The sequence below is a fragment of the Ranitomeya imitator genome, chromosome 5, assembly GCF_032444005.1.
Source record: "Ranitomeya imitator isolate aRanImi1 chromosome 5, aRanImi1.pri, whole genome shotgun sequence".
NCBI lineage: Eukaryota > Metazoa > Chordata > Amphibia > Anura > Dendrobatidae > Ranitomeya > Ranitomeya imitator.
The window spans coordinates 647,118,378-647,137,276 of NC_091286.1; positions in this window are offsets into that span (position 1 = coordinate 647,118,378).

Genomic DNA, 18,899 nt, shown 5'->3' on the forward strand with positions numbered 1-18,899 from the left:
TATGCTAGCAATCAGAGGCATGTAAACAGCTTAACAGGTATTAAAACAATCACAGTGGTGAGGGCTTGAGAGGGTCCCTTCTATCTGCCTATCACAATTGCTGAGCATTTTGCAAGATGAATGTGCGGATTTACTGGAGGAGAATTTAGAATAACATCTATATAAAGATCTTTTTATTTATTAGGTTACTAATTTCATATACTGATTCCGCATCAAGACCATGCAAGTAAAATATGCAAGTCTAAGATGGAGTTCACTAGACACTGAACAGCTGAGATGTCTGCTGATGATGCACAAAATATTGAAAATGCAAATTGCATTCAGCTACAATGTGCCAGGTATTCCAAAGAAATAGACTTCAAATAGAATTAGGCTTTGTTATATTAAAGTTTCCCTGTGATTAATGTAATAATATTTGTCGTGCTAAAGTAGAACTTACAGCACTGTTTCCATAATCTATATCACGCAGATTTAAAATACAGACCTGCCGATCCATTATTTTCTATGAGTTTCTTTAAAGGGTTGGTGTTAACAACAACAACAGTTATTATTGCAAATTGTTTGTAAAAACAAATAAATGCATTTTAACTTAAATGGGTATTCCCACCTCCAAGATGATATTATAATATGTAGTAGGTGTAAAAATAATAATAATAGGAAATACCTCAAATTAGAAATGTAGTATAGTTTTTTCAGATACACTATTAGGGATGCGAGAACGTGTTAGAAAAACGTTCGCCAATCTCAAATTCGGCACGACTGTAGCACATTCGGATTCCTGATCGCTTTCACAAGCATTTTTGCTCAAAGTTGGCAAAAGTCAGTAACAGATCGGTAAATCATCGCATTTCCACTAATGCTTTTGTATGACTTCGGCTGGGATAGTGATGTTGTATTTTGATGGGGAGAGACGGGGATGTGTTTGACGAGGGTAGGGGGTGTGGAAGGCTTAAAGGGGCATCTGAAGAGATTTCAGGAGCGGCTTGCGCTTTTTTTTATCTTAAGTTCATGTGTGCTGATTTCGGCAACCAATTTGGGTGCAGAAACAATCCATAACATCATGACACAAGGTCTTCTGTGATTGGTTGCTGAAGTTGCATGTCCCTGGCCATATAAAAAGCGGACATCTTGTTTTACTGACGCCATTTGCTCAGTGTCACTGTGCAGAGAGATCGCTCCTGTGCTAGACCTGGTGCTTCTGAAAGTGAATTTGTTGATGAAATAGATAGGATCCTGTCCTGTTTAACCTTCCTCTAGTGTTAGCTTTCTGTTACTCTTTCTTATGTTAACGGGTCGGTTTTGACCCGTGTCTTAAATCACCCCTAGGATACCCTAAAAACAGTTATTTATGATCCAATTTGTTTCTTACCTCTTAGTTACCTTGTTAGGGTTTCTCGTCCATGGAAGGATTGATTTTAATATTTTTGTTGTGGCCCCCTGGGCTTTTCATTTGAGAGCATACCCTTCATTTTCAATATAAAAATATTGTCAAGTGAACCTCAAGAGAATAATATAAACTATACTCTGCAAAGTACCAACTCTAAGCTGATTTGGCCATACATGCCTGGACATGTCTCTAACTCAAGTTGTTGGAGGTAGAGCTGGCTGTGGGCTGTTGGTTTATATTGTGTTTATGAGTTCAGTTTTGGGACTTATTATTGTTTTTTACTCTTATATGAGACCTGGGTCGAAATTGACCCCAACAACACAAATGTTATAATTTTAATAAGAGCATTTTACAATTTAGTAAAATAGTTTTATTTTATTGTATTTTGTTTAACAATAAGTTCCTGAAAAAGTCAAAAAGTCTTGATGCGATAAACAAATGTATGTAGAATTTGTATGCATTTAAAAACTAAAATGGGTCGGTCACGACCCTAACACTAGAGAAAGGTTAAGATCAATCTTCGAGCATTGAAGCAGAATGTGCAAATATTGTATGTCAGTCTACGAAAGCCCCACTTGCTACTCCAAATCTTCTGTGCCCTAAAACTTTGTTTCAGTCGCAAATCAGAAGGCCAGATTTCCACGTAACCATCATTAGGCCTACTATAGTGTTGCAGCCATGAGGCCCATTTAGCTACTCCTAATCGTTTGTGCTATAACTGTGTTTCAGTGGCAAATCAGAACACCACATTTTCACTTAAAAATCGTTAGGCCTTATATAGTGGTACAGCCATGAGGCCCAATTAGCTATTCCTAATCATCTGTGCTAAACTATGTTTCAATGACAAATCAGAAGACTAGATTTTCACTTAAAAATTGTTAGGCCTAACATTGTGGTGCAGCCAAGAGGCTCAATTAGCTACTCCAAATAATTTGTTCTAAAACTGCGTTTCAGTGGCAAATCAGAAGGCTACCTTCCACTTAAAAATCATTAGGCATAACAGCGTTGTTCAGGCTCACTATCTAAGAATATAAATAGTGATTGTTCATTTAGTGACAGGTGATTGACAACTGTGGGCCCAAGGTTGTGAAACAGCTCGGTACAAGAGGGGAAGGCTCCTTACAACATGAGTGGGTGAAATCAAGGTCGTGGTGGAAGGGGGATTAGGTTTGGTGTTCTATGTGTATGTAGGTTAGATGTCGATGTGAATGAAAGCTCAACTGAACAAACACCGCCTCGTCCTATCAAAAGACCACTGACAACATCTATTACTGGCCAGCCTACTCAACTCCCTTTGGCAGATGCACAGCAGTAACTTGTAGATGAGGCTCAGACAGAGCATGTGCTTGTGTGAATTGCAAGTGCTCCATCAAGTTGCCTCTCCTCTTCCTCCACCTTAACATTACACACAGTACAATCCTCAGAGGTGGCACCCAAATCACCCTTGTTTCCTCCTGCATCAAAAATTTCCAAACGCCTAACTGACTGTGGGGAACCTCAGATGGGCTATTCTGAAGAGCTGTTCACCTACACGCTGGTGCACACTTTGAATAGTCTACGTGAGGAGGTGATGGTTGCAGAGGAAGAGTTGGAAGCAGAGGAGGATGGCGAAGAGATAACAATATCTCAAATTTTCAGATTGAAGTCGCACAGGCGGGAGCCTTAGGAGGGTGGAAGAGAAGTTCATGATACCAGACGAACTGTTAGTGAAGATGCAGAAGCCAAGTAACAAATTGAGATGGATGAGATGATGGATGCGCAACATTCAGGAGCTGAACAGGATAATGATACACTCTCTGTTTTCTGTGGTTGGCGAGAGGGGATGGAGGAAGCAACCTTGAGTGTTACCCCACCACCAACACGGACTTGGACCTCATGTAAGCCCCTGACACATGAGCACCTTCTTGCTTCACTATCGTCAACATGATGACCGTATTCTTAGGGTTAGAAATAATGTTGACTACTGGGTTGGCACTCTGTTAGATCCCCGGACAAGAGTAAGTTTAGTCAAATTCTTCCCCCCATGGAAAGGGATGCGCGCATGCTGGAGTATCGAAAAACGCTTGTAGACAATCTTAAGAGAGGTTTTCCCCAAGACAGCAGCGAGGCACAAAATGTGCATCCCAGTTCTACTGTAGAAGTCCAACCCCAGTATTGTCAAGGTGTCATCCTCATCACCAAAACATTAGCAGCAGCAGCGTAAGTTGCATTAGCAATTTCTGTGTGTCATTTAACAAACTTTTTAGACTAGCTCGTACACAAGCAGAACAAAGTACAAGTCTGTCACGTTGCGAATGACTGGAGAGGATGGTGCAGGAATATCTGGAGCTCAATATCAATGCTATCGGGGCGGGTTGAACCCTTTTACATTTCGGTCTTCAAAAATGGATAAGTGGCCTGAGCTCGCCTGTCACACCTTGGATATTTTGTCATGCCCGGCAGCCAGTGTTCCCTCAGAACGTGTCTTCAGCGCTGCTGGTGGTGTCTGTTATGGCTGGCAATCAGGCAACACAGCGTGCAGTAATCAGCGCACATACAGAGATCTGGCAATAACCAAAAACAATAGGACGAGCTCTGAGACGTGGAATCTCTGTAGACTGCAGTACCTGATCTATCCTCACACAACTATAAGCAGCAGTGGATTGCGCCTATCAACTACCTATGCAACTCGGCACTGCCTGAGGAGCTGACTAGCCTGAAGATAGAAATACAAGCCTGATTTACCTCAGAGAAATACCCCAAAGGAATAGGCAGCCCCCCACATATAATGACTGTTAGCAAGATGAAAAGACAAACGTAGGAATGAAATAGATTCAGCAAAGTGAGGCCCGATATTCTAGACAGAGCGAGGATAGCAAAGAGAACTATGCAGTCTACAAAAAACCCTAAAACGAAAACCACGCAAAGGGGCAAAAAGACCCACCGTGCCGAACTAACAGCACGGCGGTGCACCCCTTTGCTTCTCAGAGCTTCCAGCAAAAGTTAATAGCAAGCTGGACAGAAAAAACAGAAAACAAACTAGAAGCACTTATCTAGCAGAGCAGCAGGCCCAAGGAAAGATGCAGTAGCTCAGATCCAACACTGGAACATTGACAAGGAGCAAGGAAGACAGACTCAGGTGGAGCTAAATAGCAAGGCAGCCAACGAGCTCACCAAAACACCTGAGGGAGGAAGCCCAGAGACTGCAATACCACTTGTGACCACAGAAGTGAACTCAGCCACAGAATTCACAACAGTACCCCCCCCTTGAGGAGGGGTCACCGAACCCTCACCAGAACCCCCAGGCCGACCAGGATGAGCCACATGAAAGGCACGAACAAGATCTGGGGCATGGACATCAGAGGCAAAAACCCAGGAATTATCTTCCTGAGCATAACCCTTCCATTTGACCAGATACTGGAGTTTCCGTCTAGAGACACGAGAATCCAAAATCTTCTCCACAATATACTCCAATTCCCCCTCCACCAAAACAGGGGCAGGAGTCTCCACAGATGGAACCATAGGTGCCACGTATCTCCTCAACAACGACCTATGGAATACATTATGTATGGAAAAGGAGTCTGGGAGGGTCAGACGAAAAGACACCGGATTGAGAATCTCAGAAATCCTATACGGACCAATAAAACGAGGTTTAAATTTAGGAGAGGAAACCTTCATAGGTATATGACGAGAAGATAACCAAACCAGATCCCCAACACGAAGTCGGGGTCCCACACGGCGTCTGCGATTAGCGAAAAGCTGAGCCTTCTCCTGGGACAAGGTCAAATTGTCCACTACCTGAGTCCAGATCTGCTGCAACCTGTCCACCACATAATCCACACCAGGACAGTCCGAAGACTCAACCTGTCCTGAAGAGAAACGAGGATGGAACCCAGAATTGCAGAAAAATGGAGAGACCAAGGTAGCCGAGCTGGCCCGATTATTAAGGGCGAACTCAGCCAACGGCAAAAATGACACCCAATCATCCTGGTCAGCGGAAACAAAACATCTCAGATATGTTTCCAAGGTCTGATTGGTTCGTTCGGTCTGGCCATTAGTCTGAGGATGGAAGGCCGAGGAAAAAGATAGGTCAATGCCCATCCTACCACAAAAGGCTCGCCAGAACCTCGAGACAAACTGGGAACCTCTGTCAGAAACAATATTCTCAGGAATGCCATGTAAACGAACCACATGCTGGAAGAACAAAGGCACCAAATCAGAGGAGGAAGGCAATTTAACCAAGGGCACCAGATGGACCATTTTAGAAAAGCGATCACAGACCACCCAAATGACCGACATTTTTTGAGAAACGGGAAGGTCAGAAATGAAATCCATCGAAATATGTGTCCAAGGCCTCTTCGGGACCGGCAAGGGCAAAAGCAACCCACTGGCACGTGAACAGCAGGGCTTAGCCCTAGCACAAATTCCACAGGACTGCACAAAAGCACGCACATCCCGTGACAGAGATGGCCACCAGAAGGATCTAGCAACCAACTCCCTGGTACCAAAGATTCCTGGATGACCGGCCAGCACCGAACAATGAAGTTCAGAGATAACTTTACTAGTCCACCTATCAGGGACGAACAGTTTCTCGGCCGGACAACGATCAGGTTTATTAGCCAGAAATTTCTGCAACACTCTCCGCAAATCAGGGGAGATGGCAGACACAATGACTCCTTCCTTGAGGATACTCGCCGGCTCAGATAACCCCGGAGAGTCGGGCACAAAACTCCTAGACAGAGCATCCGCCTTCACATTTTTAGAGCCCGGAAGGTATGAAATCACAAAATCAAAACGAGCAAAAAATAACGACCAACGGGCCTGTCTAGGATTCAAGCGCTTGGCAGACTCAAGATAAGTAAGGTTCTTATGATCAGTCAAAACCACCACGCGATGCTTAGCACCCTCAAGCCAATGACGCCACTCCTCGAATGCCCACTTCATGGCCAGCAACTCTCGGTTGCCCACATCATAATTACGCTCAGCAGCAGAAAATTTCCTGGAAAAGAAAGCACATGGTTTGAACACTGAGCAACCAGAACCTCTCTGTGACAAAACCGCCCCTGCACCAATCTCAGAAGCATCAACCTCGACCTGGAACGGAAGAGAAACATCAGGTTGACACAACACAGGGGCACAGCAAAAACGACGCTTCAACTCCTGAAAAGCTTCCACGGCAGCAGAAGACCAATTAACCAAATCAGCACCCTTCTTGGTCAAATCGGTCAATGGTCTGGCAATGCTAGAAAAATTACAGATGAAGCGACGATAAAAATTAGCAAAGCCCAGGAATTTCTGCAGACTTTTTAGAGATGTCGGCTGAGTCCAATCCTGGATGGCCTGAACCTTAACCGGATCCATCTCGATAGTAGAAGGGGAAAAGATGAACCCCAAAAATGAAACTTTCTGCACACCGAAGAGACACTTTGATCCCTTCACGAACAAGGAATTAGCACGCAGTACCTGGAAAACCATTCTGACTTGCTTCACATGAGACTCCCAATCATCTGAGAAGATCAAAATGTCATCCAAGTAAACAATCAAGAATTTATCCAGATACTCACGGAAAATGTCATGCATAAAAGACTGAAAAACAGATGGAGCATTGGCAAGTCCGAACGGCATCACCAGATACTCAAAATGACCCTCGGGCGTATTAAATGCCGTTTTCCATTCATCTCCCTGCCTGATTCTCACCAGATTATACGCACCACGAAGATCAATCTTAGTAAACCAACTAGCCCCCTTAATCCGAGCAAACAAGTCAGAAATCAATGGCAAGGGATACTGAAACTTAACAGTGATCTTATTAAGAAGGCGGTAATCAATACACGGTCTTAGCGAACCATCCTTCTTGGCTACAAAAAAGAACCCTGCTCCCAATGGTGACGACGATGGGCGAATATGTCCCTTCTCCAGGGACTCCTTCACATAACTGCGCATAGCGGTGTGTTCAGGTACGGACAAATTAAATAAACGACCCTTAGGGAATTTACTACCAGGAATCAAATCGATAGCACAATCACAATTCCTATGCGGAGGTAGGGCATCAGACTTGGACTCTTCAAATACATCCTGAAAGTCCGACAAGAACTCTGGGATGTCAGAAGGAATAGATGACGAAATAGACAAAAATGGAACATCACCATGTACTCCCTGACAACCCCAGCTGGTTACCGACATAGAGTTCCAATCCAATACTGGATTATGGGTTTGTAGCCATGGCAACCCCAACACGACCACATCATGCAAATTATGCAGTACCAAAAAGCGAATAACTTCCTGATGTGCAGGAGCCATGCACATGGTCAGCTGGGACCAGTACTGAGGCTTATTCTTGGCCAAAGGTGTAGCATCAATTCCTCTCAACGGAATAGGACACCGCAAAGGCTCCAAGAAAAATCCACAACGTTTAGCATAATCCAAATCCATCAGATTCAGGGCAGCGCCTGAATCCACAAACGCCATGACAGAATATGATGACAAAGAGCACATTAAGGTAATGGACAAAAGGAATTTGGACTGTACAGTACCAATAACGGCAGAGCTATCGAACCGCCTAGTGCGTTTAGGACAATTAGAAATCGCATGAGTAGAATCACCACAATAGAAACACAGTCTGTTCAGACGTCTGTGTTCGTGCCGTTCTACTTTAGTCATAGTCCTGTCGCACTGCATAGGCTCAGGCTTACTCTCAGACAATACCGCCAGATGGTGCACAGATTTACGCTCGCGCAAGCGACGACCGATCTGAATGGCCAAGGACATAGACTCATTCAAACCAGCAGGCATAGGAAATCCCACCATTACATCCTTAAGAGCTTCAGAGAGACCCTTTCTGAACAAAGCCGCTAGTGCAGATTCATTCCACAGAGTGAGTACTGACCATTTCCTAAATTTCTGACAATATACTTCTACATCATCCTGACCCTGGCATAAAGCCAGCAGATTTTTCTCAGCTTGATCCACTGAATTAGGCTCATCGTAAAGCAATCCCAGCGCCTGGAAAAATGCATCAACATTACTCAATGCAGAATCTCCTGGTGCAAGAGAAAACGCCCAGTCCTGTGGGTCGCCGCGCAAAAAAGAAATAATAATCAAAACCTGTTGAATAGGATTACCAGAAGAATGAGGTTTCAAGGCCAAAAATAGCTTACAATTATTTCTGAAGCTCAGGAACTTAGTTCTGTCACCAAAAAACAAATCAGGAATCGGAATTCTTGGTTCTAGCATCGATTTCTGATCAATAGTATCTTGAATCTTTTGTACATTTACAACGAGATTATCCATTGAGGAGCACAGAGCCTGAATATCCATGTCCACAGCTGTGTCCTGAAGCACTCTAATGTCTAGGGGAAAAAAAAGACTGAAGACAGAGCTAAGAAAAAAAAATGATGTCAGGATTTCTTTTTTCCCTCTATTGGAAATCATTGAAGGGCTCCTTGTACTGTTATGGCTGGCAATCAGGCAACACAGCGTGCAGTAATCAGCGCACATACAGAGATCTGGCAATAACCAAAAACAATAGGACGAGCTCTGAGACGTGGAATCTCTGTAGACTGCAGTACCTGATCTATCCTCACACAACTATAAGCAGCAGTGGATTGCGCCTATCAACTACCTATGCAACTCGGCACTGCCTGAGGAGCTGACTAGCCTGAAGATAGAAATACAAGCCTGACTTACCTCAGAGAAATACCCCAAAGGAATAGGCAGCCCCCCACATATAATGACTGTTAGCAAGATGAAAAGACAAACGTAGGAATGAAATAGATTCAGCAAAGTGAGGCCCGATATTCTAGACAGAGCGAGGATAGCAAAGAGAACTATGCAGTCTACAAAAACCCTAAAACGAAAACCACGCAAAGGGGCAAAAAGACCCACCGTGCCGAACTAACAGCACGGCGGTGCACCCCTCTGCTTCTCAGAGCTTCCAGCAAAAGACAATAGCAAGCTGGACAGAAAAAAACAGAAAACAAACTAGAAGCACTTATCTAGCAGAGCAGCAGGCCCAAGGAAAGATGCAGTAGCTCAGATCCAACACTGGAACATTGACAAGGAGCAAGGAAGACAGACTCAGGTGGAGCTAAATAGCAAGGCAGCCAACGAGCTCACCAAAACACCTGAGGGAGGAAGCCCAGAGACTGCAATACCACTTGTGACCACAGAAGTGAACTCAGCCACAGAATTCACAACAGGTGTCCTGATGGATAAGCGCATCCAGCTGTCACCTAAAAGTGTAGACCACTTAATTTTTATTAAAATGAACAAGTCATGGATCTCCGATGACTTTTGCACCCCAGTTACAGATTGAGCAGACTAGGCGATGGTGTGATTTTTAGTGTTATGTATTGATCTCACGTTATTGCAGTCTGTGCCATCTTTGTGGTGTCTTCTGTGCCTGCTGTTGCTACTGCTGCTGATTTTGAAAACAATTTTTTGAAATGTGGAGACTCCAGGTTGAGTCTCCATCTGGTGGGTTGCCTGTGATGGAAGTTGTGTCAGAGGACTGTTAAGATATTTACATTTTGTGGAAATTGCTTCCTCTTTAGTGGTGTGTGACAATTATTTTTTGAAATGTGGAGCCTCCAAGTTGTGTCTTCATCTGGTGGGTTGCCTGTGGTTGAAGGTGTGTCAGAGGCCTATTATAATATTTCTACTCTGTTCAAATTGATGCCTCTATAGTGGCGTGCAACAGTTATTTTTTGAAATGTGAAAGGTTGCCCTTTTAAGTAGGTCTCCCAGACAGGCAGGCCTCTGCTTATTTTCAGTCAACTACCTGGGTTACTGTTACTTTCCTTACATTTTTCACTACCAATATTACTGCATGAAACTGAAGCTTCTGCCATCAGAGTGTGGCTGGAATAAAGAAAAAAAAATTGGAGATGTTGCATCAAGTATGAGGTCTCCCAGCTAAGAAGGCTTACACTGCTCCCTTAACCACCAGATCCTGTCATGGGGTTACTGCGACAGTGTGGAGCCAAAAGACCATAGCGTTTGATTACTCCTACTTCGGCACTGAGAAGAATCACTTCTCCTTCACTTTAAATGTGTTTATTTCTTCTGGCAGAAGAGGGGTCAATCGGCCATGTTAGAAATCCCTGTGCTCACAGCTGTGCTCAGTTAGCCACTCCTTTTCCTTTTGTAATCTGGGCTCTGTTTCAATTCCTTGTTAGAGCAAGTATTTGCTGCATGAACGATGGGAGAGGAGTACATATGAGAAGGAAAGTTGAAGGAGTTATTAGTGATTGTTTCTTGTTTGTTGGGTTGGTGTACTATGGTGCACAGTAGCGCCTAGGGTTGAGCGACTTTTACTTTTATAGGATCGGGTCGGGTTTCACGAAACCCGACTTTTTCAAAAGTCGGGTCGAGTGAAATCGGCCGATCCTATAAAAAAGTCGGGGTCGGGGTCGGCCGAAACTCGAAACCCAATGCAGTGCATTGGGTTTCCAATGGTTCCCAGGGTCTGAAGGAGAGGAAACTCTCCTTCATGCCCTGCGGTCCATATTTAAATGTAAAATGAAGAATTAAAATAAAAAATATCGCTATACTCACCCTCAGACGCGCCCTGGTACTAACCGGGAACCTTCCTTCCTTCGAATCAGCGCTTGCAGGACCTTGCCGTGACGTCGCGGCTTGTGATTGGTCGCGCGACCGCCCATGTGACCGCTCGCGCGACCAATCACAAGCCGCGACGTCACCGCAAGGTCCTGCAAGCGCTGATTCTTAGGAAGGAAGGCTGCCGGAAAGAAGCAGGGCACGTCCGAGGGTGAGTATATTCCTAATAGGAGGCTATACTCACCCTCGGACATGCCCTGCTTCTTTCCGGCAGCCTTCCTTCCTAAGAATCAGCGCTTGCAGGACCTTGCGGTGACGTCGCGGCTTGTGATTGGTCGCGCGAGCGGTCACATGGGCGGTCGCGCGACCAATCACAAGCTGCGACGTCACCGCAAGGTCCTGCAAGCGCTGATTCGAAGGAAGAAAGGCTGCCGGTTAGTACCAGGGCGCGTCAGAGGGTGAGTATAGCGATATTTTTTATTTTAATTCTTTATTTTACACTTAAATATGGATTCCGATACCGATTTCCGATATAGCAAACATATCGGAACTCGGGATCGGAATTCCGATACCAGATTCAGAAGATCGCTGACTTCATGGCCGACCCCACACAGGGGTCGGGTCAGGTTTCATGAAACCCGACTTTGCCAAAAGTCGGCGACTTCTGAAAATGGCCGACCCGTTTCACTCAACCCTAGTAGTGCCCCCTCTTCCATGGGTGGGGGAAGAGAACATATGGAGGGCTAACTCAGGAGATAAGGCAAGGGCAGAGGACTCGGCATCTTCACCATCTGAAGTATCCTGGGGAGCAGGGCGAGCTAGGACGCCCCCTAGTGTTAGGGAAAGGGAAGAAGCCTGTGGTCCCGGGTCACCCAACAGCTGTGCTTTGACAGATCCTCATTGAAACTTCAATTCTAAGTTGTAAATTCTGGACCAGAGATTGATACCTCATGCATGGCCCATGGCTGACTGCTTCTGAGCCATTATAAAAGGTTCTACTGTGGGTCAATTGATCAGTCAACTACCTGTTTTACTATTCTTACATTTTTCAACCAATAGAAAAATGTTGCCCTTTTAAGTAGGTCTCTCAGACAGGCAGGCCTGCACTTATTTTCAGTCAACTACCTGTGTTACTTTCCTTATATTTTTGACTACCAATATTCCTGCATGAAACTGATGTTTGTGCCATCAGAGAGTGGCTGGAATAGAAAAAAAAATTGGGGGTGTTGCATGAGGTATGAGGTCTCCTAGCTAAGTAGGCTAACACCGCTCTCTTGACCACAGGTCCTCTTTGAAGCTTTAATTCCAAGCTGTAAATGCTGGGCCTCACCAAGATACCTCATGCATTGGCCATGGCTGACTGATTCTATGCCATTATAAATGGTTCTACTGTGGGCCAATTGACCAGTGAACTACCTGTGTTACTAATCTTCCATTTTGCTACAAATAGTAGTTTATGAAACTAATGTTTGTGCCATTTGATTTTGGCTGGAAAAAAAAAATTGAAGATGTTGCATGAGGTGGGAGTTCTCTCAGCTAAGAAGGCCTACACCGCTCTTTTAACCACCAGGTCCTCATTGAATCTTCAGTTCCAAGCTGTAAATGCTGGGTCAGGCCCTGATACCTCATGCATGGCCCATGGCTGACTGCTGCTTTGCTATTAGCAAATTTCTACTGTGGGCCAATTGATGCCACTTTTCCTGGTGTCTGCCCCTAATTCTAGCTGTTTGGAGAGCTTTTTATCACCCCTTAAGTTGTTGCCTATGCATTTGGTTTTGCCTCCCATTGAATCTACTGGTGTTTGGGTAAGTTTGTTGAACCATTCAGCAAACTGCTTGGCGAACCGAGGTCTGTTAGAAGAATCCAATCTGAGCCGAACCTTGAAAGGTTCACTCATCTATACTCATGACTCAACATGTGTCTACGAGGGATTGGTCCTGTTAAAATATTCTGATCAGCTTCTATGAGGAGGTAAGTTATGGAATTGACTAAGGTAATACTGTGGATGTCGTCTATCTGGACTTTTCAAAGGGATTTGATGTAACGCCACAAAAAAGTTTTTTTTTTGTTGCATTGGTACTTTTTTTTGTAAAGAGAGCAATAGGAAGAGGGAAAAATGTGTTATTAGGTTAACAGCTGGCTTAGTTAAGAGAAAAATTAGTGTTCCATTAATAAAGCTAATGTTAATATTAGTGAAACACATTCTGCTTGGGTCACACTTAACAGTAAGGAACCACAGGAGTCAGGATTGGGCCCTCTTCTTTTTAACATATTTATGAATGACCTAGTGGAGGGCATACAGAGTCGAAATTTAATATTTGTTGATGATTCAAAGCTCTGCAAGGCAATAAGCAAAACAGATGATGTTGTTAATTTAATGTCACAGAGGTATTCATGTAAGCTAGAGGCTTGGCTAAGAAATTGCAAATTAAGTTTTATTATAGGCAAATGTAAAGTCATTCACTTGGACAGAGGAAATAAAATTTATAGTTATGCAGTAAATAGTAAACACTGTTTAAAACTGTCACTGAAAAAGACATGGGCATGTTAGTGTATAGCAAACTCTAGTAACCAGTGTCAGGCAGCTGCTGCCAAGGTAAATAGAGGAAAGAAAGTTTAATAATGATCACAGATGCAGATTCTTTGCTGTAAGAGCAGTGTAACTGTAGAACTCTTTTCCACATGACGTCGCAAAAGTTGATTCACTAATAAAGTAAATGGAGGGACTGAATTCCTTTCTCGAAAAATATAATATTACAGTTGATGTGCCCTAGATTCTGTGATGGGATACTAATTCTGAAAACTAGTCTGAGAGATTTTTCATTGAATTGTTTAATGCTTGCTGTTTAGGTTACAGGTCACTACTGCAGTCTAGCAGTGGTGGACAAGCATGTACATTGCTTATAAGTGCTTTTTAACAGAGCTTGTAAGTAGGGTTGAGCGAAACGGGTCGGTCACTTTCAGAAGTCGTCGACTTTTGGCAAAGTCGGGTTTCATGAAACCCGACCCGACCCCTGTGTGGGGTCGGCCATGAAGTCGGCGATCTTCTGAATGTGGTATCGGAATTCCGATCCCGATTTCCGATATGTTTGCAATATCGGAAATCGGTATCGGAATCCATATTTAAGTGTAAAATAAAGAATTAAAATAAAAAATATCGCTATATTTACCCTCTGACGTGCCCTGGTACTAACCGGGAACCTTCCTTCCTTCGAATCAGCGCTTGCAGGACCTTGCGGTGACGTCGAGGTGACGTCGCTGCTTGTGATTGGTCGCGCGGCCGCCCATGTGACCGCTCGCGCGACCAATCACAAGCCGCGACGTCACCGCGACGTCACGCAAGGTCCTGCAAGCGCTGATTCTTAGGAAGGAAGGCTGCCGGAAAGAAGCAGGGCGCGTCCGAGGGTGAGTATATACCTAATAGCCAGTTGCACCACAAGTCCAGGCAGTTCATCTGTATCCCATGGCAACAATGTTGTTACTGCTCCTCCTTTTGAATCCATGGTCTTGGTATTCTGTTACACTCACCTGGTGAGTCTAGGTGAGCCAATGGACCACCGGCGTCAGCGGAGCAGAAAGGAAGTGCACAATGAACATGAACAGACCAGGGACAGGAGACCAGAAGCAGGAAGGTGGAGTATGGGAGAACGCAGGCAGGCAGATGACATCAAGAAACCGCAGGCAGGCGGAAGACATCATAAAACCACAGGAAGGCGGAGTGCAGGAAACCACAGGCAAACAGAGGACATCAGGAAACCACAGGCAAGTGAAGTGCAGAATACCACAGGCAAATGGAGGACATCAGAAAACCACTAACAAGCAGGTGGCGTGTAGTAGAAGTTGAGTAACAAGCCAAAGTCCAGCAACACAGAATTCTTAATGCAATACCTAGACATAAGGGTATGTCTTAATGAGCCTTATAAAGGCTAACATGAGATCACTCTGGGCCATCTGAAAAGCATGGAACACAGCAGAGTCTAGTGGACCAGGGAGAGGGAAGCAAGGTATGAATCTGGGACAAATGCATCACCGAAGCATTTTATGTCTTTTATATAGTAGCCCACAAAAAACACATACAGCTCACAATAATATTTGCATGTGTACTATGGCAACTTAAGTCATCTGATACGAAGGGTACAGTTTGTGGGACCCATACTGATTCGATATTGGTTGCCTACCTTAAAGACTGGTCATTAGGTTATGTCAAGTGATCCCCGAGCTAAATCAACGCTGGTTGCACTCTCCCTGCCTTCGGATGTATCAGAATTCAAGGGGAAGTCAGATGTCAGCCAGAGCTCTGACTTCCTCTTGATGTCTGATTGTTCCAAAGGCAGGGAGAGTGCAACCAGCGCTGACTGGACATAGGGCTCACTTCACATGATAGTCTCATGAAAGCCCCAGGGGAGTGAGTGTTATCACCGTTTTAACGCAGCTTACACTGGAGGTGAATATACAGTGCCTTGCAAACGTATTCGGGCCCCTGGAACTTTTCAAACTTTTCCCACATGTCATGCTTCAAACATAAAGATACCAAATGTCAATTTTTGGTGAAGAATCAACAAGTGGAACACAATTGTGAAGTTGAAAGAAATTTAATGGTTATTTTAAATTTTTGTGGAAATTCAAAAACTGAAAAGTGGGGCGTGCAATATTATTTGGCCCCTTTAACATAATACTTTCTGCGCCACCTTTTGCTGCAATTACAGCTGCAAGTCGCTTGGGGTATGTCTCTATAAGTTTTGTACAGCGAGAGACTGAAATTCTTGCCCATTCTTCCTTGGCAAACAGCTCAAGCTCAGTGAGGTTTAATGGAGATCGTTTGTGAACAGCAGTTTTTAGCTTTTTTCACAGATTCTCGATTGGATTGAGGTCTGGACTTTGACTTGGCCATTCTATCACCTGCATATGTTTATTTGTGAACCATTCCATTGCAGATTTTACTTTATGTTTGGGATCATTGTCTTGTTGGAAGACAAATCTCCGTCCCAGTCTCAGGTCTTTTGCAGACTCTAACAGGTTTATTTCAAGAATGGTCCTGTATTTGGCTCCATCCATCTTCCCATCAATTTTAACTATCTTCCCTGTCCCTGATGACGAAAAGCAGGCCCAAACCATAATACTGCCACCACCATGTTTGACAGTGGGGATGGTGTGTTCAGGGTGATGAGCTGTGTTTCCTTTAAACCAAACATATCATTTGGCATTGTTGCCAAAAAGTTCGATTTTGGATTCATCTGACCAGAGCACTTTCTACCACATGTTTGGTGTTATGTGTCGAGTAACTGCCGCTGCACAGGGGGAATCTTGAACCATGTCCGCTGCAGTCTAGAATTCTCCTCCAGCCACAGAGGAACCTGCTCAGTGGAGACGGCGGTCTCAGAGTCTGGCTCAAGCTGATACTGTGTGAATGGTTACTGCTGCCTTTCCAGGCTCTGCCTTTGTAGCCAGCACTGATCTGCAGCAACCAGGCCTTTCTGGGGCTAAGTCCTGCTTTTTCCATACTGAGCATGCCCACCGGATGACCTCCTATTGGAGGTCGGGGTCAAATACTCAGGTCCTGTTGCAGCTCCTTTTGGACCATCAAGAAGGTCCTGGAGCACTACTGCTATAAAGGTTTTGCATGGCCGCTCGGCCATGCGCTAGTGTAAACTTATTTACTTGTGTGTATGTAGATGAATGCCTGTCGATGGATGAAAGCTCCGAATCATTCCCATCCCTAGTGTTGATGCCTGCTCTGCTCGTTGGAAGCTACCTAGCGCCAGACAGTGCTACTCTGCACATCCAGTGCACAAATCAGAGTCTCTCAGCAGCGACCACCAGTGCGGCGCCGTGCGCTTAGTGCGCTTTCCGGGCCCTGGTTAGGGTGGTTAGTGGCATCCGCCAGAGCGGCATTGTACGCACTCTTGTGCGATAATTATAATTAGTTCAGTTCTACCCCTGACACCTTTGTAACGGTGTTAAGCATAAGAGGTCTAGAGGAACTCTTTCCCCATGTCTTGTGACAGAGTTCTTTGACCCTTTACTTGCGCTCTCTGTGCGGAATTGTGGCCCTGTGATGCAACAGGGTTCGCTTCCTTCATACCGGGTGAAGCTAACCCGTGTGTGTATTCACATTATACTGCCATCTTGACCGCCATTACTGAGCAGCAGGTGTCCTTTCTGCACGTTGGACCCCGGACTGCGAACGCACCTCATATCCTCTCTAAATATTATTTGGTGCGTTCTGCCAGTCCTCACATTTAGTGTGTCTCCAAGGTGGTTTGTTGCAAACTTTAAATGACACTTTTTATGGATATCTTTGAGAAACGGCTTTCTTCTTGCCACTCTTCCTTAAAGGCCAGATTTGTGCAGTGTACGACTGATTGTTGTCCTATGGACAGACTGTCCCACCTCAGCTGTAGATCTCTGCAGTTCATCCAGAGTGATCATGGGCCTCTTGGCTGCATCTCTAATCAGTCTTCTCCTTGTTTGAGATGTAAGTTTAGAGGGACGGCCGGGTCTTGGTAGATTTGCAGTGGTATGATACTCCTTCGATTTCAATATGATCGCTGGCACAGTGCTCCTTGGGATGTTTAAAGTTTTGGAAATCATTTTGTATCCAAATCCAGCTTTAAACTTCTCCACAACAGTATCATGGACCTGCCTGTTGTGTTCCTTGGTCTTCATGATGCTCTCTGTGCTTCAAACAGAACCCTGAGACAATCACAGAGCAGGTACATTTATACAGAGACTTGATTACACACAGGTGGATTATATTTATCATCATTAGGCATTTAGGACAACATTGGATCATTCAGAGATCCACAATGAACTTCTGGAGTGAGTTTGCTGCAATGAAAGTAAAGGGGCCGAATAATATTGCACGCCCCACTTTTCAGTTTTTGAATTTCCACAAAAATTTAAAATAACCAATAAATTTCGTTCAACTTCACAATTGTGTTCCACTTGTTGTTGATTCTTCACCAAAAATTTTCATTTGGTATCTTTATATTTGAAGCATGATATGTGGGAAAAGGTTGAAAAGTTCCATGGGGCTGAATACTCTTGCAAAGGAACTGTAAGTGTTGTTATTTTTCTGATGCAAACAAGCTGATTGAGGCTTGGTTGTCCGAGTAGTGAACAACCCCTTTAAGAGTAAATAAAAAATGTGTTAGTGTGATTCAAATGCAAAGTAACAAACATTATCAATACAATATCCAAAACCACACCAAGTCGGGCACTGCTTCTCGCATCCTTCCCGTCTCTCTCTCCATATTAACTGAATCTCTATGTTATTTGCAGAATACTATACTCATCTCCTAAACTGATGTGGTTGGACACATTACTGTCCAATATTTTACGTTTTTCTCTTTCTATGTCTATTGCTGAGCTGCCCGGTCTTACATCATCTTACTATCTCAAATCACCTTATGGCCGGGATCATATATACGCGAGATACGGCTGAGTCTCGCAGATGAAAACCCAGCTCTGGTGCTGGCACTCAGGAGCGGTGTTGCTGTGTGGCTGCACGCTCCGCTCCGGAGTGCCGGCACCAGAGCTGGGTTTTCACCTGCGCGACTCGGCCGTATCTCGCGTATGTGTGATCCCGGCCTAAAATTACCGCTGCCTTGGCTTTAACACAAGCTATTATAGTCCATTCTGATTGGTTGCTCTATGCAATATTTATGTAAATTCTCCAGTTCAACAAATTCCCAAGCCATCACTTCCACCACTGTTCCATTGTCAAAAATGCAAAAAAAAAAACCCAAACCTTTAATTTTCTTACCTTGGCCTAATTTTTTTTCCTCACTGTTTTGTCAAAGGGCTGCTTTTTTCAAAATTTATCATATTACTTCTTTGAGTGTTTTGCAGCGTTTTTCATCCATTAAAAGCAATGGGTAGCCCCAAAAATGCAGCTAAAATGCTGCAAAAAATGCAGATATCAGGTTTTGCTGCGGTTTTGGTGCCAAAATATGATGACATTGAATCAGATTAT